The sequence below is a fragment of the Dermochelys coriacea genome, chromosome 15, assembly GCF_009764565.3.
Source record: "Dermochelys coriacea isolate rDerCor1 chromosome 15, rDerCor1.pri.v4, whole genome shotgun sequence".
Lineage (NCBI taxonomy): Eukaryota > Metazoa > Chordata > Testudines > Dermochelyidae > Dermochelys > Dermochelys coriacea.
The window spans coordinates 7,932,907-7,957,845 of NC_050082.1; the positions used below are offsets into that span (position 1 = coordinate 7,932,907).

The following is a 24,939-nucleotide window of genomic DNA, read 5'->3' on the forward strand; positions in this document are numbered from 1 at the left end:
TAGGATTTTTTTTTCAAAAGACATTTTAACCTGAGTGTCTATTGAACTAGTTTTCTGTTGTATTTTTATTAATTGTGTTTTTATTTTATACTGTTTTCTCTCCCCACAAGGTCTGATCTTCAGATTTGGGTTCTATTATGCTTACAAAGATTTAGAAGCCATCCTTGCTGCTTTCTCAAAACCCAGAAATACAGAAGGAAACAAAGGGGACAAATCCACGGGAAAGATTTATTTGGCTATGAACACAGGGGAGGGCAGCAGGTATGTCATTGTCTTGTTGGATAATAGGGATTATCTGGCAAGTTTCTCTCCTTATGCTACTCTTTGCTCAAAAGAAATTTAGTAACAGATATGCATGACATGCTGCCGATCAGGATCAAGGTGCCCTGACAGATCTATTGGTGGAGCTCAGGAATGGAATAATAGGGGTTTTTGCAGTTTCAGGTTGAGATACAATAGCAGGAGTTATATGGAATTGTAATTTTGGAATATTATGTATGCAGCAAGCCAGCTATTAAGTACATTTGCAGAACTGAATGGAGATCCCGTGCTGGAATAGCAGGGAATCTGCAGCTCACATATGAACTAGCAGAATTGTGTGGGGCATTTAGACCTGGCTCTAGTCATTCTGTTTCACTAACGAAACGGTAAACATGATATAGTCTTTCCCCTCAACTGGTCTCCTCAACTCTGCAAGTTCTAAAAAAATAAGGCATGGCTAGCTGCAAAGAGGGAGGAGCCTTACGTATGAGATAATTCTGCTCATGAGAATTAAATTAGAAACATTTGGAAAATAGGGTGTGTAAGTTATTACAGCCTCGGGGCAGCAGGAAATTATGGGAATAATAATGTATGCATGTTGTTTGCCATTATTTACCTTGGCATTCAATAAGCCTTGCGTAGTTGCCAGAGCAACTTCCATATCACATGGTACAAAAGCTACATGCTCACTCTCTCTCTCTCACACACACACACAGAGAGAGAGAACATGTGAATTAATAGTGAATTTTAGAGGGAGTCTGGGGAATGGTCCATTTCAGGCTTTTCCTCTCCTTTGTGACAGTGGATAAACAGACAAAAATAATCCTCAGGTTGTCTGTGAACTATTAAGTGCCCTCAACTGGGATCTGAGGATGCTCAGCACTTCACAGGATGCACTCAGCATTCGGTATGATCAGGTCCTAAGTAAACAAACATTTTTCACTGTATTTGTCACAGGTAAAGCCTATAGTGGATTTTCAAACCCAACTAAAACAGATTCCAGCCACAGACATCCCCTCATGTTCCTCTCCATTTAGACACCTACTCACCTGATGAATTAAAGAATAAGTCCTGCCAAAGCCCAAAACAGAAGAGAAAGTGGGGAGGAGAAAAGGGGAAAAGACATAGGAGTGAGAACAGAGGCAAGACTGTATTCTGCAGCCTTAGAATGACATTGTAGTTCTGCCTTCAAATTACCTGGCACCTTACTGGCAAATGTCAACAGCTGGCTATTAGCTCGATAAGGTTACCAAAGGGCTGAGGGCACCTCACAAATAGATTTATTTTTCATTAACAGATTTATAAAAGTTGCAGACAAGAAAAAATCATAGTATTTATACCTGACACGTGATCACAAAGCCCAGCAGATGGATGCCTTCAATTTGCAGAACATAATATAAATTCCAAACTATTATGTACATTGACTTTATCCTGCACTTGTGGATGTCATGATACAGCTGCATCCTGATTCTACAGTAACAAATTCATTTTGGAGAGGAAAGTCACAGACAAAGAAAGAAAGAAAGAAAGAAAGAAAGAAAGAAAGAAAGAAAAACCTAATGGACCAACAAAAGCAGTTATTAATGGAGGTGATTTTCCAGTAAAGATGGAATAGATTTATTTTCAGTGTGATGCTCAGGGGTACTTTGGGATGGTCTTAAGAGAGGAGGTTGCCTTGAATGGATCTTATATAGATTTTACTGAATGTGGATTAAATATATAAAAATACTTAGTGCTTATGTGATGGGGTGCAACAGAGAGTTAGCAATAACAATGCAGTGGTCAAAGGAGAGAGCCACCACAGCTGTGCCCTGTAATGTCTATTGAGTACTGGATGGACACAAATGGGAAGCAGGTGTGTTTATGAAGGAACAGTGCAAGAGCTGAGCTCTGTAATCTGAAGTAAAGATGAGGTGAACTGTATTTCTCAGTGCTGCATGTTGACCTAGAGTTCAAGGATGGGAGGAAGGCCAGGGGAGTCGGGTAAATGCTCTGCCAGCAGAGTAACTTTTAAAACTCAAGTCCTTGGAGATAGCGATGCTCTGACATAGCTTGGGAGAATCACTCAAGGTGGAGTGGATGAGTCACCCTCCTTCCCTCTTTTGCTCACACCCCTCCGCATGAGGTGCACTTTGCTTCTTGTTACACCACTGATGGCATTCACACTTATTCATCTTCCCCCTATTTTAAAAAGAAAAGTGTGCTTCACGGCCATCACTTGGAGAACTAATGCTTCGTCAAGCAAAGGGGTCACGGCACTCTTTGTTCAACCCTTGGACTGGGTCTGTTCAAAGAATCAAGTGTTTGCCACTGCCCTCCTTTATGCCGTGTTCATTCTATTTGCCTTCCTCTAGTAGACATCATGGGTTAATAGCACTTGCTGCTAATTATTTGCCATGTAACGCTGGCTGACATTCTCAGTTCTTTACAGAGCGATTGCCTTCTTCTCCCTGCTTCACCACAGTCTCTGCGGTGACAATGGCAGTCAAACCTGCAAAGTTTTTATGTTTTATGTAACCAGGCTTGGGTCTTTGGTGAAAAGCAACTTTGGCTGTTCTTTTGGCAGCTGCATGATGCTCACACACCTACCTAAGTAATGCTAACAGGACAGGAGCTGAAATCAAAAGGCCTCAAAATGCTTTGTTAGTGCATGTACACCCTCTGGAAATCTGTGCCGGCTTGTTAAAGCCAGGACCAGACTAAGCCCTTTGCAGTTATAGCCTGTGGAAAAGACACCTTCTTTGCCCCAGTAAATAGTGACAAGTAATTTTGAGATCCTTAGAGAGCCACAGCACTTATCCAGACAAATACGTCTAAGCTTTCGAAGGAAACAGGGACATGAAGTGGCATTGAAAAAAATGAGCAGGAGTTTAGTGAAATAAAAGACAGATCAGTAACCACTGCAATTTTTCATTGGATTATTAATTATTATTGTTAACAAAGCTTGTTTGCCCTGGAATCTCTGAATGTTACTTTGCATAACAATATATTGCCTTTTCACTGAGGATTTCAAAGCACTTTACAAACATTAGTGAACTGGGAAGTAGGTTGAACAACGTGATCTGTGAAAAATATGGCAGGCTCACTCCACTATTATTCACGGTGTCCTATTGTTGATGAGTAGTGCAGCATTGCTAGTGCTCATGGTTTTACCATGAGTCTCACCATCATATTTTTCTTAAAATCCCAATTTCAAGGGCCAAAAGAAACTCAGCTTTCATCTAAAGAAAAAGTAAATTTGTTGCTATTGTGGCTGTGGAGAAAAGCTGGAAAATGCAATCTGTAAAGACTCACAAACCAAAAGGCAAAGAAGTAGGTAGTTTTGTTATTTTTTAAAATCTCCTGATTTGGGGGAGCTTGGTTCATGAGTTTTGAATAATCAGGGTTGGCCATATTGGAGCTGGTTTACATGTGATAATTTTTATTTTTTATGAAAGTGACCATGAGCAAAAAAATTGTACCCAAACTGAGTCCATCATTCTCCTGTTTAAAAAGTTCCCACCATCCAATCAGGGAGCAGAAACAATACTACGTAACTTAGTAACCAAAAAAAAACACAAAAAATCAACAGTCAAAGGGAACAGTTCAGAAAACCACTCGTAGGCTGTAATTTGTTGGCACAAGCCATTGGATGGACATGTATGCAATAACCAGGATCAGTTCCTGAGTGAGTGACAGAAAAAAAAAAGGGGGCTAAATCAGTCGGGTAACTAATTTGCAATTCAGTCAGCTGTAGAGGCTTATTAACTCCCTTTTATAGATGTCCAAACAGAAAGGGGAAGGTCTAAACTTTCAAAAAGTATCCACTAATTTTCCGTGTTTTAGTTTTCTGGTGCTCAGATTATTTCACTTTGAGCCTGATAGTCAGAGATGCTAAGCACACACAGCTCTGATTGACTTCAGATGGCATTGAGTGCTGCAAAATATCTGAAAATTAAGCCCCGGGTGTCTCAAATTGGTCACCTGAAAGCTGAGATATCTCACATTAGTGTACGGTTTTCAAAAATGTAGGCATGATGTGGCTTGCCTGAGGTTACTTAGTGAGTCGGTAGCAGAGCTTGGAATCTAACTTGGAAATCCTGACTCAATCTGGATTTGGATCAATCTGTGAATAATTAGAGAAAAATAGTAATGTTTTCAATAAGACTTTCAAAGTGAGCTTTCTTTCAAACAGGAGCATTTTAAATGATAGGCTCCTTGTGTTTTTAAGCACTCTGTTCGCAAGGCTGGTGCTTAGTCAAGCATGAACAATGTTCACTTCTTCATTCTAGGACTAAATGCTGTTTCCCTCTCCTCCCTTCATCATCTCTAACTTCTTTTGTTGGTGACTGCTATCTTGGCACTTTTACCAGTAGTTTCAGAGAGACAGAACAAGAGAGAGGTGCTACTGATCCCTTGTGTGACAAGGAAGGAGTATGCTCTAATGGTCAGAGCAGCAGAGTGAAAGTCTGCCACTGATCTCCTGTGTGACCATGGGGAAATCAAATCTCCCTGCCACACAGTTTTCCCATTTGTAAAATGGAAACAATAAATATCTGTGTCACATTGGTGCTGTAAGGCTTACTTAGTGCTTGTGAAGCACTTTCGAGATCTGTCCATGTGACAGATATTAACACAACTCAGGAAAAAAGCTCCATACTAGGTCCCCAGAGTGCCTGATGCCTACTGTCACAGAGAGCAGGAATTCAGATGTCCCTCAGAGTCAATTTAACCCATGTGCCAGTCATCTCATCTGTCGAACTCCAGAAAGGGCTGCAAGGAAGGGGGCAAAACTTGACCACAGGCTTTATAAGTTTTCAGGAACAAAATCTCTTTTGTTTTTTTAGCTCCAAGCACCAGATATGGCCCTCAGTTACATCTGAAATTACCTCTTGATGTCTTAGTTTGAAATTCTGGGATTAAGCAAGTGTAACTGGAGGCAGGATTTGGCTCTGATTGTTGCAAAGATTTTAGCAAGCCAGCTGAGAGCTCCTGGCTGAGAGGCTTATTTCATTGACATGAAGGGTTTTCCAAGTAAAAGCAGTTTATTGAAGAGTCCATCTCCCACATGGCCGGGATGGGAGGGCAGTCAGGAGCTCTGACAGGGCTAGAGGAGTGTAGTAGACACAGTCTCCATGGCCCACAGGATAGCTGGTGTATTTGTTTACTCTGTTTCCATTTCTGGGCTGCAAGGATCTGTTTTAGAAAGAACCATATCAGAACCCCCCCAGAAGTTAAAGCTCTTCATTTGTATTTAACAACCAACAACAAGCCTGTTAAGAATCCGAGTCACTTGTGAAGCCTAGTTGGCAGCATCCCTTGAAAAAGCAGAGTAGCCTGGAATCTGAAGTGCAGCTGGCGCTTTCCCAGCCTGAGATACACCATGTGGCTCCTGCTCTCTCTGAGGTAAAAATTACCCTCTTGCGTTGTGCAAAATTGATAAAAGTGCTGCAGGAGACTGAAGTCACCAGCTGAGAGACACTCCAGAGTGCTACTTTCTGGCAGAAAAGGGGTCATTTTTCTCCTCTAACCTGCAACTAAGGAGACACGCAGGGCTGTTTGTGGAGCAACTGCTGTAGAAAAGGCAACATGGAAGGCAGGGAAGGGTGTGAAACCAGTCGGGTTTAAGCCCCAGGTCTACAGGATGAATGAATTTATCTGTCAGTTGAATTCCTGTTAAAGAATATGAGGGGAGCTGCCTGATGCAAACAATGGGCCCAATTCTCATCTCACATCAGTTTTACACCAGTGTACTGCCTGTGTGGAGTCACTCCTGATTTACCTCAGTGGAATGAGCAGGAATCAAGAGTGGTGTTTGTTGTAGGATCAGCAATGATCTGTATGCTCCGTATGACTATGCTATGTATAACCTGTATGCTCAAAAGGTCTGTTACACTTCCCCCCCACCTCCCCTTTTGTCTCCTCTCCCTCTTTGAATACCTGTGAAGTGGCTTTCCCCCTCCCGCTCCCTCCTGGAATGCTTGTGGGATGAATGGAGCTCCAAGGTAGTCAAGGTGTCTGGGACTCTAATTAGGCAGTGATCACACACCCAATGCATGGACTCTGCCTGGACACTGTCTGAGGTGAAGTGTGATCAACCAGATGCGGCCAAGTAATCTCTAGTTGCAGGCCATGAGGAGCAGGTCCTTAAAAGCGGAAGTGACCATGTGCTCAAGTGTCCACGCATAAGCTTGTACCTCCCATGAAGGCCCTTCGCCCGGACCGCCTGGCCAGTGGTCCACTGCATTGCATTCCATCGTGCCTCGGGAAGACTTACCTTCATCGCACCATCCATTGCTTCACTGTGGAACACTTACCTGGAAGGATCCTGACATCTCCAGTGCCGTGGCTGTCCTGGGTGCGTGAGTATGTGAGTTTAAGTGTGACCCCCCCCCCTTTTCTTTGAGCTTAGCTATCAGAATAATAAACGTGCTGCTTTCTACCAAATTCTGATGGGTCATTAGTCCTCCCTAAGCTTACTAGCTGGCCTAATTTCAGGTAACATTAATGGTGGAGAATGCAGGCAGCTTAGTGGAGGATTTGACCCAAGAGTAGGGGTCCCTTGGTGCCCCCCCCCGGTGATCTCCTGGGTGGGTCTGGCTCGATCCTGCATGAAAAAGGGGTAGGCTAGCAACCCACTGCAGGGAGAAAAGGATGCCATTGTTGAGTGCCGGTGTAGGGCAAGGGGGAGAATTAGGTGCAAATCCCCTGGTGCCCCCTAATAGCTTCTTAAGCGGGTCCAGCTTGAGCCCGTGTAAAAGGTGGTAGGCTAGCAACCCACTGCAGGGAGAAAAGGACACCGCTGGTAAGTATGCCACTGTGGGGCAAGGGAAAGAAAAAGGCAAAGCAGCCCGAGCAAGAATACGCCCCCGCTCCCCTTGGGGAGTGGCACCGCTGCCCAGGGTGTTGTTAGAATGAAAATAAAAGAAAGGGGCAGACCCCTGGATGCCAGGGGCAGTTCCACCTGGGAGTACAATTCCTGAACTAGAGCCCATGTTGGATAAATATGTACTTATAAACAGTCCCAATAAGGCGGGACTGGATCGTGCAGCCGCCTGGCTGCTGTGGCAAGCAGGCTGGCAATGGCAGGCAGCAAAGAGTCAGCTCGCCACTGAAATGGATTCACTCAAGGACTGAGGTAATGAGTTGGAGAAGGAACGGGACAGGTGGAAGGCGCAGGCTCTGACTGCTAGCGCCCAGGCCTCTTTCCTCTCTGTGGTCGCGGTACAGGCAGCCACAGCAGAGGAGGAGTGGGAGCGGGTGGAAATAGAGAATGCCACTCTGAGCCAGGTCCTGGAGGCGTCCACCTGGGAGAAGAGGGTCTGGGGGGCTTATTCAGCCCGGGTCGCCGCCATTGGGGTGAAAGCCCAGGGGGGTGCAGGACTATATGATGATTGGGACAGGATATCTGGTATGATCTGGATCCCCCGGATCCGGATCCCAGACGCCGTGTTGCGGTGGTCCGGAGGGTGATCCGAAACTATGGGCCTGCACCCACAGGGGGCATGGCAGTCACAAGTACTGGACGCACTGTGGCAGAGACCAAGTTGACTCTCACGCAAGCAATAGAGTTATCAAAACCCCTGGAGGGAAAATGGGTACACTGTGGACAACTCAAAAGAGCAGGGTCAGCCGCAGTGGGAGCACTGTGCTAATTTGTTTCTAAGCTTCTATCTTTCAGCCTCTAAACCGGAATATCAGGAGAGCTGATACCAGCTGAAGAGTTATAGAAATACCATGGTTATAGTGTCGCAACAAAGTCTGTGTTCAGTGTTCTGTGTTGTATGTTCTGTGTCTGTCACTGGTGGGTGTCCTGTGCTAGCATTGGGTCCAGAGAGAGAGGGGATACTCCCCTTGACAGGGTAAATGCTTTTTCCTCTCTCTGCTTCCCCCGTCTCCAACCAAATTATCAATCACATCCACCTCTGTCCAAAAGACTTTGGTCCCCAATACATCAGGTTTATTTTTTGTTCTCTAATAATCATTTTGCTGTTAAGTTTTGTTATTGATACATTTGTATTGTTAGTTACATTTTTTGTATTGTTAATTCCACTTTACAACTGTGGTACTCCTACAAATCTTATTTGTTGTGTGTACTTAAGTGTTAGGGTTGACTTTTATTGTTCGATGGCTATTGCAGCATCAAACTCGGGCCTCATTTTGTCAATGTACCCAATTATTGTAATGGTGATGGTTTTATTGTATTCCCAATTATTATAATTGTGATTGTTTGCATTTGTGTTTATATTATATTTGGTGTTTAGTCAATTGTAATGGTTTTAGTTATATTCATCTGGTTATGATTGTTTGGTTTCTTTGCAACAGATCACCTGTGCCCTACAACAACAACAACTACTGTAATGATGATAGATCGAGGGGCAGAGTGTTGTAGGAGCAGCAATGATCTGTATGACTATGCTATGTATAACCTGTATGCTCAAAAGGTCTGTTACACTTCCCCCCCACCTCCCCTTTTGTCTCCTCTCCCTCTTTGAATACCTGTGAAGTGGCTTTCCCCCTCCCGCTCCCTCCTGGAACGCTTGTGGAATGAATGGAGCTCCAAGATAGTCAAGGTGTCTGGGACTCTAATTAGGCAGTGTTCACACACCCAATGCATGGACTCTGCCTGGACACTGCCTGAGGTGGAGTGTGACCAACCAGATGCGGCCAAGTCATCTCTAGTCGCATGTCATGAGGAGCAGGTCCTTAAAAGCGGAAGTGGCCATGTGCTCAAGTGTCCACTCATAAGCTGGACTGCCTGACCAGTGGTCCACTGCGTTGCATTTCATCGTGCCTCGGGAAGACTTACCTTCATCGCACCATCCATTGCTGCACTGTGGAACACTTACCTGGAAGGATCCTGACATCTCCAGTGCCATGCCTATCCTGGGAGCGTGAGTATGCAAGTGTGACCGCGCCCCCTCCGCCTTTTCTTTTGAGCTTAGCTATCGGAATAATAAAACATGCTGCTTTCTGCCAAACTCTGGTGGATCCTCCCTAAGCTTATTAGCTGGCCCAATTTTGGGTAACCGTGTTGGGGACAGTGTTGGAGACAGCTGTTGGGGAGGGTATGTCTGACTGAGGTCAGTGCTCAGCACAGAAGCGGAGGACAGCTCTGCAGAGTCTCCCCTCGCTCAGACCGAGTATTGACTGCTGCGAAAGCTCTTCTGCAGATGCCTTCAATGTGCCAGCCAGCCAGCCAAGGGAGGGATCCATGATAAACTCTGAGGGGCACAGAGATTAAGCTGCAATCCTGATACTGTCCCATTGGCTGAGCCTCATACCCAAGCTGAGCCTGATGCAGTGGAAGTCTCCAGTTCTAGGTATGCAGCCGAGTTGCCTCGTGCAGCCCAAATCGGAAACCCCCGAAGCACAGTGTGTGCATGTATGTGTGCGTCAAACAATGATACCCTTTTGAAATCAACACAAGTGACCTGGAACCACAAGTCACTTTTCCGTGGGGAAGTAGTGCAGCAGACTGGATGCAGCAGAAAGAAGACCAAGAACATAAGGAAACTCCTCCCGACTTAACTATGTCTAAAGATACACAGGCTCAAGGGGAGCTCACAGGTAGTTAGAAGTGGGGCTCTGGTACAGGTTCTGGACAGAGTCAAATGGCTCCTTTTCTAGAACTGACTTGTCAGGCTAGGCAATAGCTGGCTGCTTTATTGAGGTGGCATGAAGTCTGGCAGGTGGACAGGGCCTAAAAATGAAAAGATTGGATCCTCTGAAATGTTTTGGTGCCATACTGGGCTGGAGCCCAAACAGAAGGGTGTGTATTGTACTTGGAGCCCTTGGCACTGGGAGCTGAGAATTCTCTACATGTCACAGTGGTGGTAAATCTGTCAGCACCCACTCTGATAGGCCAACACTAAGGTGATAAGGCCAGTCTCGCTCCTCTACCTTCTATTAATTGCTTTCTCATTTAATTTCCCTCCCCAGAGCGAGGTTTGTCCCTCTCCTTTTTAATGATTAGATGAATATGTAGAGCTCACTTGTACTAAAAGCTGACAGAGCCAGGCAGAGAGTAGGAAGGTAATTAGCTAACTTCTTCTCACCAGCTATGCTGGTGCATGGTGACCCTGGCCTACAGCACCTTTGAGTTCAAGTACAGGATCCACAGAGAGTTCTTCCAATGCAACACAGTTTGGATCTGCAGCACCCCCAGACTTAAGTTTTGGTGCCCAAACTGAAAAATAAAATAAAAAAATGTATTTACTTATTTTAACCAAAAATTGATTTTTTTCAGGTTTTCTTCTTGAAACATAAAACCAAAAAAAATTCATTCCGGTCTAACAAAATATTTTGAATATTGATTTGAAATGACATTTTGAAACAGAATGTCAATTTGAATTGAAATTTAATTATGAAAATGTCATTTTGAAATTAAATGTCAAAAAAGTTTATTTCAAAAATATCAAAATGAAATGTTTCAACATTTCTGATTTTTTTTGGACAAAATTATTTGCTAAATTTGACCTGAATTTGCGAAGTTTCCCTGTCCCCTTAAAATTTTTGGGTGACCGTACTATTTGCCAAAAAGCACAAACCTGGAGCTTTAAATCAATATATAATTTGGGGGGGGGTTCAGTGCTTTGTGAAAGATTTGTTGTAGATTTCAATAAATTAAGGATAGATGCATGTTACAAACTGTAGAGCTGCTGTTATTTACTGCAATAACTTCAGTATTATAATTAACTACTCACTGCAGTCTCAACCAGAATCCCACTCAGCTGCATCTTTAGAGTGCTATTCATAAATGATTACTTCTCCGCTCAAAGAGATGGATCGATTTTAGATGTCAGAATTAAATGTAAAGATGAGAAACATGGGAAACAAAAGAACATTCCCACCCCCAAAGTGCCAAATCATCCCAGTGGTTTATCTTGTCAGTAGCCCCTGCCTTGCCCTCTCCCACCTTCAGATATGCTTTTGCTAATGCAGGGGACTCTGCTCTTCCCCCTTTTATAGCATGCCCATAATATCTCAAGATAGACATGCCGGCCCATAGCTAGGGTCCTAGCAAATTCTTGGCCATAAAAAACACGTCACGGACCATGAAATCTGGTCTTTTGTGTGCTTTTACACTATACTATACAGATTTCACAGGGAAGACCAGCATTTCTCAAATTGGGGGTTCTGACCCAAAAGGGAGTTGCAGGGGGGGTCACAAGGTTATTTTAGTGGGGTCACGGTATTGCCACCCTTACATCTGCGCTGCTGCCTTCAGAGCTGGGTGGCCAGAGAGCAGCGCTTGTTGACCGAGCGCCCAGCTCTGCAGGCAGCAGTACAGAAGTAAGGGTGGCAATACAATACCATACCATTCTTATTTCGGTGCTGCTGCTCGTGGTGGCTATGCCTTCAGAGCTGGGCTCCGGGCCAACAGCTGCTGCTCTCCAGCTGCCCAGCAGCCATGCAGAAGTAAGGGTAGCAGTACCACAACCCCCCCCACAATAGCCTTGCGACCACCCCACCCCAATTCCTTGTTGGGTCAGGACCCCTACAATTAAAACACCATGAAATTTCAGATTTAAATAACTGAAATCATGAAATTTACCATTTTAAAAATCCTGACTGTGAAATTGACCAAAATGGCCCATGAACTTGGTAAGGCCCTATCATAGCACAGTTTGAATGTCAGAGGAAGATCTATGAAAATAGATTGATTGAGTACAGGCAAGTAAAAACTTCATATCAGAAAGTCAGAGAAATTGTACATGCTGGGTTATCATTAATGGGGATGTGGGGCCTAAATGCATTATACTGCAAATGGATTTTCCCTGTTCTTTAAGAGGCAAGGCTGTGTGGGGTAAGCTGAAAGAACTTTTACTGTTAATGTCCCAAAAGAAAAAAGGTAGAAAAAAATTAACAATACTAGTGTAGACTTACAATGAACGGAACGGGAGGTTTATGCTTTCCAGATGATCTGTAATAGTGTAGGCTACAAGCAACAGGTGGGGAAGCAATCCTCAGCCCATGGCTGCATGACACCATTTATGTCACCAGTTCACAAGGAGAAAGGTTTTAAAACTTTCCTTTCAGAATTAGAAAACAGCTGGGGTGATTCAAACACTCCTGCACCCTGTGGCTGCTTGTAATTTCCTCTTTCCTTGTGAACAATACAAACACAACCTTGAGGGTTTTTTTTATCATTAATATGCCTCCCACAGATTCTGTATTGGATTTTTGTTTGGCGTAAGGAGAACCACTGTGTCTATGGGTACAAAAGTAAAAGGTTAGGGACAGATATAGCTATCCCTCAATAAAGAAGAGAGATGGGGTGCAATTGATTCACATGGAGAAGTACCATTGAAAGCAAAAGAATTCCTCTAGTGTGGGGATTTTCTGTAATATCTCATCTGGGGTGAAAATCAAATAAGAAATCCTTACTGAATATTAGCCCTGACAGCAGTTTCAAGATTATCCTTTTATTGTCATTGGCCGGATGATATTTCGTGGTGAACCAGTCTGAACTATTGCCTCCTAGTGCTATTGTTATATGGCATGTTTTTTATGAGAGTGCTAAAAATCTAACATTTATTGTGTTTTGCTTGTTAATATATTGGTGCTTCGGATACATGGTTTCCAAAGTTTCTTGGCTTGGGTGTTGTTATGTGTTATCTTAAAAGTAACCAGCAATGTAATTAAAATATGTTAGCACTGATCATGTTTATTTTGAGATGATTTTAGCTGCTCATCTGTGACTGTTTAAAGGAGAAAGAGGCAGGAAGAAGAGGCTAGAGGGATCCCTTGTGTTCCTAGAACTTGATCCTGCAAGACTCTAAGCATTCTAGCTCTGTGCTTAAGCATCTGGCAGGATCAACGTACCCTTTGCCGGAGACAGCGTAAACTGGTGTTTCCACTCTCTATGTGTGAATCACCTCCCAACCTTTTAAAGGATATGAGTAACTCCGATTGACTTCAGTTTTCTTTATCCCAGTACTTGACAATCCACAGTGTACAAAAATCATGAGTCCGGCACCCCAAAAGCCATGACCTTGACTTAGGCTCTTTATTTCTAGGTTTGTGGTAAGGATACATGTGAAAACTATCCCCTTCCTAAATGGAGGGGGGGAAACGGTTTACTTTGGATCTTGTACTGCACATAGGATGTGCAGGACCCCAAATGTCACTGGCCACATTGTGTCTGACCCTGTCTGACATACAAAAGAATGGGGGGGAGGGGTGCGAAGACACTTGTCTTCCTTTCTTACTTAGGTCTCTACAGAGGAGCCAGGAAATGTGGCTTGGGAGCAGAGTCACTGCTCCATGCTAGGTCCAGTGGCAGAACTTGACTTCCTAGGGTGGGGATGAGCAGGTGAGGCTAGTGTGGGGCCTTGGCCCTTTCCCCACTGCTGTGGTACAGGAAGAACCTCATGCAGCATCCATGGTGGAGCTGAATCAGACAGAATTCTTCCCGGTCTTTCACTGCAGCCATGTCCCTCTGACCCCCATCCAACAAAGGGTCAGTCTAGCTCTATGCTCTGTGGACATGAATGAAGAGCATTGTGATGAGGTGAGTAATAAAAGGAGTTAAAAGATGAACCTTTCTAAAAAAAAAGAAATTCTGAGAAACTGACCATGGCCCCAGTCGTGTCTTGTGATCCATGGTGGTGGATAGGATCAGGGCCTGAAGGAGACTAAACTGATGCTGTTTCTGTCTTGCCCTGCTTCCTTAGCAATCTGTAGTCTTGTTACACAGGTCAGTTATTACAATGGGACCACATCCTGAAATCCTTGCCCAGGTGCAAAACTCCCCAGGGGTCTGTCCAGACTGCATAATAAATCTGGGCCCCAACCCGTTTTAGCCCAAATTCCTCTACCATCCACACAGAGAAACCTCTTCCCCAGATTTGGAGGTGTTTTAAGCCCAACCTAGTTTATCCAGCTGGGTATAGACAAGAGCCTAGGTGCGGCTTTCACTGCGGCTGGAACCCATTAACTTCGCAATGAGGATGCAGGAAAAATCACCTGAGTGCTGGTTCTCCTCCAATGCCCTTCCCACAGCTCCTGCTGAAGGACAAGCAAGTTCTCCCACAACTGACAAATTTGACTGGGAAAGAACCTTAGACTATCTCAGCACAGAGAACCATGGGATATGCCCCTAGACACATATGGGAGAGCACAGAAACAGTGAGGACACAGGAATGTGGGTAAGGCTTTGCAGTGGGCATGCTCATGCCTAGGCTGGGATAACCTGGGTGCTCAGACCTAGGTACTGATTACCTGAGCTAACTGTGCAGTATAGCCATATGCTTTGAGGTTAATGGGAGGGAAAGGGCTGCCCGAGTAAAGAGAGTGAGGGCTTATTAAGGATTTCTTGGGGATTGACCCATTAGCCCTTTTTCATCAGGAGTGCACAGAGAACTTTACAAGCTGGTAAAAACAAAAAGATAAAAGCAAGATACCTGCCCCTAAAAGCTTACAATACAAACTAGACAGATATGACATTAACACAGCTCTCACAGCAGGGTTCTGGGGAGGGTCATCTTTCCAGAGATTTTACATTCATTTGATAATCTCCCCATAGCAGGAGCTCAACCCATTGCAGGGCAATGGCGCGCTGCCTGTCTGCCCAGCCATGTCAGCCATCCCCAGTTTATGGCTAGATGGAAGCCTTTCAGGACAGCTCCTTGTCAGCCAGCCATGTCAGCCATTCACAGCCCACAGATCTGCCCTCAGCAAAGATCTCCTCCATGCTGCTGCCGTCCATCCACATCAGCCACTCTCAATTCACTGCCCAATCTTGCCATCCATCCGTGTCAATCTCAACTTCCAGTAATGCGGGGAAGAGACACTGTGTGGGTAGAGGAATTAACAATACACTTTCTTGTGTCACATAGATTTGAGGAGTAGAGAGAGCTGGGATAGGAATAGGATTGTCCCATTACTATGACCAAGCCTTCCCTTTCAAATCCTTTCACTAGCCTCATCTCTCTTTCCACATCAGATTCCAGCTTCTCATCCTCACCTTTGAAGATCACCACCCCTTCTGTCGTCTCACCTGCATCTTAATGCCCTGCCCAAGCTGCTCTCTATGTCATCACTTTCTTCTAGTCTTGACTCCATGCCTTTTTTAACACCAGCTACTAACCCCTGGGCAGCATCCCTCCCCCGACTTTCTCCTGCAAATCTGTCCTTAAAAAAAACAACTTGTTTCACCTATCCTCCCGTTGCTGATTAACAATGAGCTGCCCCCACTCTCGCTATCAGCCTCTTTATGGCCTGTACTGAGTATATCAAATTTAGATTGTAAACTCCTCCAGGCAGGCATCTGTCTAATCTACATGTTTTGTAAAGTGCAGATTAGGTAGGATTGAGCTTTTGAGGGGGTGTGAGGGGGAAGAAAGGGGAGACAAAGAATCAGATGGGAAGAGATAGCCAGAAAAAGAACAAAGAATGAAGGGAGGGATGAGAAGAGGAGAAATGAAGGGAAGAGGTTTGCTAAAGAGTGGAAAGAGAGAGCGAGAGACGGCTAATGTATTTGATTAAAATGCAACAATAGCAAGTACAGTATGATTTGACAAGTGTGAACAAGTCCATATCAATGTTCAAACGCACTACATCTGGCCGTATGTTGAATTTAAGACAATACTTTCCTTCTCCTTCCCATGCTGGGATTCTGCATTCTTGGTTTTCTCTTGGATCTTCTTCTAAGTTGGTTAGGTCTACAGGAAACATCTGAAAAGATGGATTGGACAGATAACAGATATAAACAGATATTAGTTAAAGTTATCGTTTCCCTCCACCTCACCAGATTAGCTTGTTACAAAATAAAAGATTAGCAAAACTCAGCAAGAAAGTGATACACACTCAAATAATCTAAAGGAATAATTTAAAACAAATGTTGGGGTTAACCATATGGCATTTAACCTACCTGTCCCCTGGTGTTTTTTTGCTCTAGCAAATATATGGCAAGGAGATCACTTGTCTTTTGGAATTCATAACAGAGCTGGGGCACTGAATTTAGCAGCTGCAGAACCTTAACTGAAGAAGTATACATATGTGGAAAGGAAATTTAATTTTTTTCTCTTAACTACTTTCTTTAGGGATCTGTGTTGACTCTTGTCCGGGAAACCTATACCCTCTCACTGTTAATTTATGATAAAATTATGTGTGTAGGTATATGGATTTGCATTTGATGTTTATCAGTTCTTGTCATTAGTGAGTACTTATATAACCCCTGGACTGTGTGCCTATTAACCTTTAGGAAGTCTGCCTCCTCTCTTCCCCTTGGCTGTGCCTCGAGTCACAGCCAGAGGTTTATAGGATAAACATCCTTCCATATTTCAATGCTTCTGAGTCACACCATTTTACACCCCTCTCTCAATGCCCAGTGGTGGAACCACCATCATTCCAGCTGAGGAAGGGTAGGACCTTCCTTCAGAGCACATCAATGCTATTCCATCAGCTACCAGAGAAGTCTCTTTTTAGTGACATGAGTTGCCAGAACTCCCATTTCCTCTAATTTTAGGGGAATTGTATAAGAAATATATTCATGCTCAATGGTTTATTCTACGTGCTCCTTTTGATGATGCACTTTGTTGTATTAGAGCAGCCGGCATTCACAACTCAGAGCACAGAAGGTTTACTTTTGCCCAGAAAGCTTCCCTCCCTGCCTCACTGCTAATATGAGGAAATTGCCACTTAATAATATATATAAAAGGTTTGGAACCTATCAATCATTTGCAGGGGAGGAGGAAGGAGGCCTGGAACTGGAAAGGAAAATCCCAAGGTTTTGGGATGCAGGGACAAATTCACCCCTTGGATAAATAGGTGCAACTTTCTGACTTCACCAGAATTATGTATGCTCATAGCAGCGCTGAATTGGACCCACAGGTTCTTAAATATCCACGGGCCTAATAAAACGGATGTATCATTTTGGGGGGAAAAAAAGTCTCTTTTTGCTCTGTACTTAGTGTCCTGTGCTGTTAAAGAATGCTGCAAAATCTCTTTGTTTTTGACAATAAAATGGTGCCCATGGCAACACCATGTGATGTCACAGAAACAAGGAGTGTGAGGTCATAAATCCTTCAGAGAAAAGAATACAACGATAAAGGGGCACAATTGTATAAAATATTACATATATGAGTTTTGGGGTTAAAGTTGAATTCTTTGTTCTATCAAGCTCAATTTCACTCTCTTTTTTTTCTAAAAATAAAAATAATAATAATAAAAAGACTGAATGGAAAGATTTATCCCAGGAATTTCCTGTTGGCTGATGTCCAGGAAGTGGAGAATGCCAGCAATAATGTGAACAATGCAAGTTCCTCCTGGGTCTGCTTCAAGCAAGCTTCCAAATCTCCTCTGTTACTTGGCTGAAATATGACAGAGCTTTGGAGAGGTTACCAGGCTTTGTACCCAGAGGTTTGTGTGGAAACATTTTAGTTTTTTCCCCTCTCGCTCCAGGCTCCAAATTAGAGGAATCCAACAACTCATGCCATTGAAACAAACATCTTGCTATAGCATAGTGAGGAATGTTGCCCACTCGAGACAACACCCTTCCCTAGGAAGATGTACAAATCTGCATTTGCCCCACTGTTACGGAATTTAGGAATATTGGACATTGCTAATACTACACAGGTTCAGATTAGTGGTCTGCCTAGTGAGGTATTTTGTCTCCAATAGTGGCCAGTATTAAATGCTGCAGAAGGAGGTGCCAAGAAACCCTGCAGAAGGCAGTTAATTATGAAGTAACCTGCTCATTGGCTAAGTTTCTTCCTAGCCCTGGGTTAAAGACTGGCTTATGGCCTGAAGCAAGAGGGTTTATATCCCTTCTAAAACTTTATTTTTAAAATGGTATCATTATAACGCTAGTTATTTTTGTTATCCATATAATTGTCCAATCCCCTTTTTTAATCAACTTGAATGATGTAGTTGGAATATGACATAGCCACACTTTTCAAATAACAGTTAAATTATCATTGAATAAGTATAAGTAAGGAATGGGGAATAAAGGCAGCACACATGGTCGGTGGTGGTGGAGGATCAGTTTGGCTTATGATCTGTATTTGGCCCTATGCTTCCTAACCCAGATCTAGGGATGCTCAGTAGTTCAGCTATCCAATGTGAACTTGACACTACACACTTTGTAGACTGAGACAATTTATGCTGAGCCCTGGCAAAGTCATGTTGCCCTAGTTAGACCAAAGGGCAACAGGAGGCATGCCAGAGATAACGCTACTTAAAGTGACTCAGCACAACAGAGAAAAGCAAAGCAAATTTAGCAGTAGATTCTGAATGATCCACACAAAGAGAAAAATGGGCATTTAATCATATTTGTTTCACTTAAGGTGCAATTTGCCCTTTGCAGTGGTCCAACACAAGGCCTACACACTACTTATGTGCCTCTGCATAGGGACGAATTTTAGCCTTAAACTTTAGGCCACATGGTCCAATGGACAAAGCATGGGCAGAGGAGGCTAGATCTTCCCTAGAATCCTATTCCTGGCTCTGCAATTGTCTTGAAAGTGCCCCTCTCTGTGTGTCTCATTTTCTTAATCTTTAAAAATGAGATTAATAATCTCACAGAGGTTTTGTGAGGTCAATTAATGAAGTGCCTTGAAGAAAAAAAGCGCTTTCTAAGTGTTGCATATTTATATTATATGTCCTTTTCCCTTTCTGTGGCTCAGCAAAGCCTAGAACTTCCTCCCCCTGTAATTGTTTCCTCTTTTTCATTATGATGCCCAGCATACAGTACACTGCTGCCATCACATCTATAGAAAAGTGCTGCAGAATAAAGTGTACCTAGAAAAATAAAGTAACCCACTTTTTAATTTGCTTTCCATACTAGAGTATATTTTAAGGTTATTTTTTCTAACTGCTCTTATTTTACTAATGCCTTTTATAGCCATTTTGATCCAAGGATCACAAAGCACTTTACAGATGTTATCTAATTAAAGCTCTCTGTATGTATGCAAGAACGAGTCAGGGATCACTTTACCTACCACTGCAATATGGCTATCTCAGGTGTGCAACTTGGTCGCTATTTAACAGCAAAACTAGACAAAAATTACAATAACTAAGAGTTAAAAAGTTGTCAGTAGACAAACCTAAGTGTTCAAAACTCATGGGCTAGGCTCCTCAAAAAGCATTGACTTAAAAATCATGAGAGTTTTAAAAAAATACATTTGGATTTTTATAATTTATTTACCTTTTGAATTTTGAGTCTTTACTGTGTGGTCTTTTTGTATTTTCAACTTTTTCCTCTATAAACATGAGGGCTAAAAACATACCTTTTTAAAAATGAAAGTTGATCATCTTATTTATTCACATGACTCCAGGAGCTGGAACTTTAAGAAGCATATCAAATATCATCAGACCTGCAGTAAAATCACAGAGCTGGCAACACTGAAGTTAGGACAGGAAGTAATGAACAGCGCTGCTTTCATTTGAAAGTTCTGGGAGAATTTAGATAGATAGAATACAATGACTGAAGTTGGAATTTATCCAGGTCAAGGGTTAAACACGCCTACTCTTGTGACAAACATTAAGAGGTCTTTGATGATCACAAGAGACAAGAATATTAGGTTTTCAATACATCACATCCAAATGATGACACATTGTTCCAGAGGTTTCAGAGTAGCAACCGTGTTAGTCTGTATTCGCAAAAAGAAAAGGAGTACTTGTGGCACCTTAGAGACTAACAAATTTATTTGAGCATAAGCTTTCGTGAGCTACAGCTCACCTCATCAGATGCATTGTTCCATAGTGTCTTTTAATACCATGCCAAGGCAAGAGGTTAGTACTGACTCAGAGAGGAAAAATAGTGTTCCCTACTAAAATCACCAATTCCACTTCCTGAAACACGTGGAGTTCACCCATTAAATTACTGACCCCGACCAACCCTGCTTAGGAGACCTGACAGGATCATAGCACAAAGTGCTATAGCTTTCATACTTGTGGGAAGTAATATAGTAACATTGAGAATTTTAATAAACTGGGAATAATTGCCTAATACCTTTAAAAATCTGACTCTCATTGATTATCTATTATAGATCTAAGCCTAATTAATTATAAATGCAGATTATATACATACGTGTACAGATCATTTTGCATAACAACTAAACACATTCAGTGGGTTAAAACTGATGCTGCTGAAGCACTTGGATGCATAATTCAAAATGCTACAGCTGGGGAATAAAGTTACAGGCAGGGGTGTTACCACCTCTTGGAGGTTGGCAGAAGGGGGTAATTACCAACAATGATCTAAGAATGCTATATATATATATATATATATATATATATATATATATATATATATATATATATATATTTATTTACACCACATATGTGGCCATGGTAACCACCACAGAAACGCCTTTATTTTTAAAACCATGGTATAAATTTCAAGCCATTACATAAAGTTGCTTCAAATGTACTGCTAGGGTTGTCTAAGCTCTTTCCATACCAATCACAGCAGTGTTTCTATAGTAACTAATTCATTTCAAAAGAGAAAAATGGGATGAAGGCTAAATAAAATAAAATAAAATAAATAATGACAAAGATCAAACAAAATAAGTAGCATAAAGAAAATACATGAGGGGTGGGGTGCAGAAAAGTTTTTATTGCTACTTGTTTGGAACAACCAGCACTTCTCACTCATGATGGTGCCACTTGGCCATCTAAAGACAAATTCTGTCTCTCTAACCAGCTTTAATGTGTCTATCACTGTAGCATCTAAGCACACACAAACTCATGGCAGTAAAGAATAGTCTATCCATCCACCCATTCATCAAGAAAGATAGATAAGGCTGAGCAAAACTGGGGATGAATTCTCCCCACCCCTTAATTTCACATAGTTTTTAAAACCTTAAAAATTCTCAATTTTTGGGTAAATCTAAAGAACCTTTTTTGAGGAGTGGGTGTTAGGGGGAGATCAGTTTCTGAAATCTACTTCTAGGTTGGCATTTCACCTTTTCAAAATTTCATTTTCAAGTACCAAAACAACTATCTTTGTCCATTTTGGCTTCAGGATGGAAGACTAGGAGTGATAGAACAACATGTAGAAAGTTGCAGACACATTCATACAATATTATATATTCAAGGGGAGAAAAAAAGTATATAATTAGAGAATGTTCGGGCTAAGTTCTTGTAAGGAAGGCCTGCCACCCCCTCCCATCATCTTTGGTTCTACCTTCTGGTGAGTTCATGGGGCTACCAGGAAGGGCCACTGCCCCCATCAAACCCTGCTCCCTGCCAACCACATTTCATATATCAGGGACTGTCTCTGACCGAATGCACAAAATGTGAAAAGGAGTCAAAATAGCTTCTGCTAAAGCTCCTGGGGCTTAGCCATAGAAGCGAGAACCAATATCATGTGATGTTTGACCAGTCATAGCCAACGTGGCTCCAAAATGGAAAGGGCCACATGAAAATTTGCCACTGCATCCTCAGTGACCCCAAGAACAAAATTTTACTGACCTATTTTGAAATTTTCTACGACTTGCTTCAATTTCACAAACATTCCATAAACCTGAAAAGCTGGCAAAATTCAACAATAAAACATTTCTCCACTTATTTTGCCCAACTGCAGTGGAAAGAGGAATCAGTCAAACCAATGAATCCACTAGAATATAAATCCACAATGTATTTTAGCTTCCACATACATTAAAAGAGAGCAAAAGATGCATCTCATTAGCTAACAGATTGATGGATATGCTACACATTTCATATAAGATCCTAAACAATGTGAGGGAAAGAGATGAGAAATACACAGAGGCTTAATGCAGCCTGCCTTGTTCCTCTATGCCTGGTCTAGGTTGCCTACAATGCATCACAGAACTTTAGGTTTAAAAAAAGAAAAAGCTTCTGAATTTCATAGTCAGTCACACCAAACCATATAAAACGCATCTAGCAAAAAGTTCTAAGCTTTTCCCACTGAACCTGAATTGACAAGTTCACCTGTATTTTTCATTCCTTTTGATTTCTCCTCTCACACAGCACACAGGAAAGATACCACATATTCTTCAGTCAGTCTGATATTTTTTTAATCAAAGGGAAATTAAAGAAGCAGCAATGATGTACATTGCTTCTGGGGAAAGCAGAAGCCTCATTCCCACCCTATCTTAAAATAGCCTGATTGAACTACAATATTTGCATTACAATTCTGGGTCAGGAGCACCATGGGATTATGCGTTCAAACCAGAGGGGTGTTTAGTTTTTATGTTCAGCCTAGTAGATTTTTCACATTATATCCATCCGTTCTGCTGCACATTCCATTTGATATTGTATATCAGTGCAGTCTGGGGCAATTGGAGAGATTTACTCCCCTGGATAGCTGAAGTAAGAAACAAGGCCTAGGGCTGTATATTCACTGGAAGTGGAAATCTTTCCTGGATACTGTGCCAGGTGTCAAAGCACACAAAGCAGTCTTTGATCCCTTTCAAACACTAAGTCAGATTCTGATCTCATTTACTTTAGCATAAACCCAGAGTATCTCCATTTTCTTCATTGGGGTTACTCTGGATTTTATCCGGTCTAACTGAGATGATACTCTGGGCCAATGTGACATTTAGGCCACTGATTTAGAAACATGTTTATGATGGGCTAAATGGCCATGCCAACCAGAGCAGGGTGTCTGAGTAAAGCTGCCTATTATAGCTGAGGAAATTATTCCCAAAAAATAATTTTTTCAATTCATTTTGCTTTCTTTTCCAATTGGTTGCCAAATTCTTAAATGTGTTTGTTATTCAGAATTCTTCTGACCATTTGTAGACAGTTTATTGTTCACTATGCAGGTTGGGATAGTTAGTTACGTGGACCAGGTGATCTTGTGTTTTTAATTTAACTTAATGCTTGGGGTGACTTTAAGTGATGCATAGATCTTAGGCCCCTGTGCAAAGGGGTGAATTCCATACTCTGTGCCTCACTTTGCCAATCTGTTTTTAACTGGTAAACTACTACTTACTCATCTCAAAGGGGAGTTGTAAGGTTTAATTAAAACACTTTGCAAGCCTCTGATGAAAGGTGCTCTGTAAGTGTTGTTATATTGCAATAGTAAGCAAATTCAAAGGATCACAACAGTTGGAGATGGAAAAGATCATCTAATATAGTCCTGGCCAGTATTCTCAAGAATTTTGTGCAATCTTGACTTAATCAAATTATGGGGTTTCTACCACCATCCTTAGGAATGTACTCCTCTGTGCACTGATCTCACAGTAGGAATTTATTCCAGATACTCAGTCTACATTTTCCTTTGCTCAAGTTCATCTCATTACTCCAAGATTTACCCCCCTTGGACCATCCCAAACACTTCCTTTCCATCCGTATGGTTTTATACTGCCATCCGCAGTATAAAACGCAGCACCTCCTTGGTGTTTGTACCTTTCAAATACTTGCAAACTGTTATCATATCCCTTCCCTCCCCTTTAAGAAACAGGGGAATATTGAGTAGGGGTCATAAGATTATATTTGGCGCTGATAATAGGGGGCTCTTCAATCCAGCAAAGATATAACTCCGGAAGCTGACGTTAGACAAATTCAGCCTAGAAATAAGGCATTTTTTTTAAAGAGTATGGATAATATTAACCACTGGAAGAATTTGCCAGGTTTTCTGGTGGATTCTCACAATTAGATGTTTTTCCAAAATTTATGCTTTAGTTCAACAACAGCTATTGGACTTGAAACCGGAATTAATTCAGGGAAGCCCTATGGCCTGTGTTATATAACAGGTCAAACTACATGATCACAGTGGTCCCTTCTGGCCTAAAAAAAATCTATGAATTTAAGTAAATTGTTTTTCAGTACTATAGGTTTCTACAGCATGTAACACAATAGGGCCCTGATGCAGCTGGCCTTTAGGTGCTACCTAAATATAAATGTTAAATAAGTACTCCAAATACCCCTTTCAGCATACAAGATACACCAACTTAGATCTCTGTACTCACCTGTAAGTGGATGTATATGGGCCTAAAATAAACCTTCTTACTCCTCAGTTTTGATTTGGCCTAGAATCTCTTAATAAATATGACTAGTCCAATCAGTCTCTGCTAATTCTAGTGAGCCTCCACCATTATGTGATACCTAAGAAGGAAGCCAGGGAGCAGAGCTCTTCTACCTCACCTCCAGCCATCTACCTGTCACCCTAGTAAATGTGAATCCTCCTTTTGATAGCCCTATGGGTGTATAGCACACATGCTACAACACAGGATGATTTACCTTTTTTAAAAGAGACAGTGAGCTATCATGCTGAGACCTGAGACAAGAAAGCCACAGCTACTACCTCACCAAATAACAGTAACAGCATTTCATGTATATTCATGAGGATTCATTAAACATTTCTCAGCGTGGCTGAGCAAAACAGTGTTTGAAACCCCCAAATTATTAAAGAGAGAGAGAGAGAGAGAAATATTACAGGAATGAACTGAATAACAGGCTGAACAAGCCAAGGGCAACAAATAGATTTTTCACTTCTTTCACTTTAGTGTCTCTAATGGAGAGAATATATCAAAAGCCTCATCAAATTCTATACACTGACTATGAATAGGACACTCGAGTACTTTTTTATGGTTTAATTTTGTTTAATGTTATTGTTGCTAATACCCACTTAGAAGCATGGAATTAAAATGTTTTTTGCTACCAGTATCATCTTTTTCTGTTTCGCAGACAGATTATTTCTTCATTTCTTATGGGACTTGAAATTAATATGATGTTTATTTGGTTTGTACACCAGCATTATCCTTGGTATCTCAGCTCAGC

At 42.1% G+C, this 24,939-nt stretch overlaps 1 long non-coding RNA gene across 1 annotated transcript; it reads right to left on the reverse strand.

Moving 5' to 3' along the window:
* Window positions 1-9,184: 9,184 nt before the first annotated feature.
* On the reverse strand, window positions 9,185-24,408 carry LOC122456752. The gene is made up of 4 exons (XR_006275789.1): window positions 24,318-24,408; window positions 15,802-15,921; window positions 12,130-15,037; window positions 9,185-10,429 (listed from the first exon to the last, which is right to left on the reverse strand). It is a non-coding gene; the product is annotated as an uncharacterized LOC122456752 (long non-coding RNA).
* Window positions 24,409-24,939: the final 531 nt, after the last annotated feature.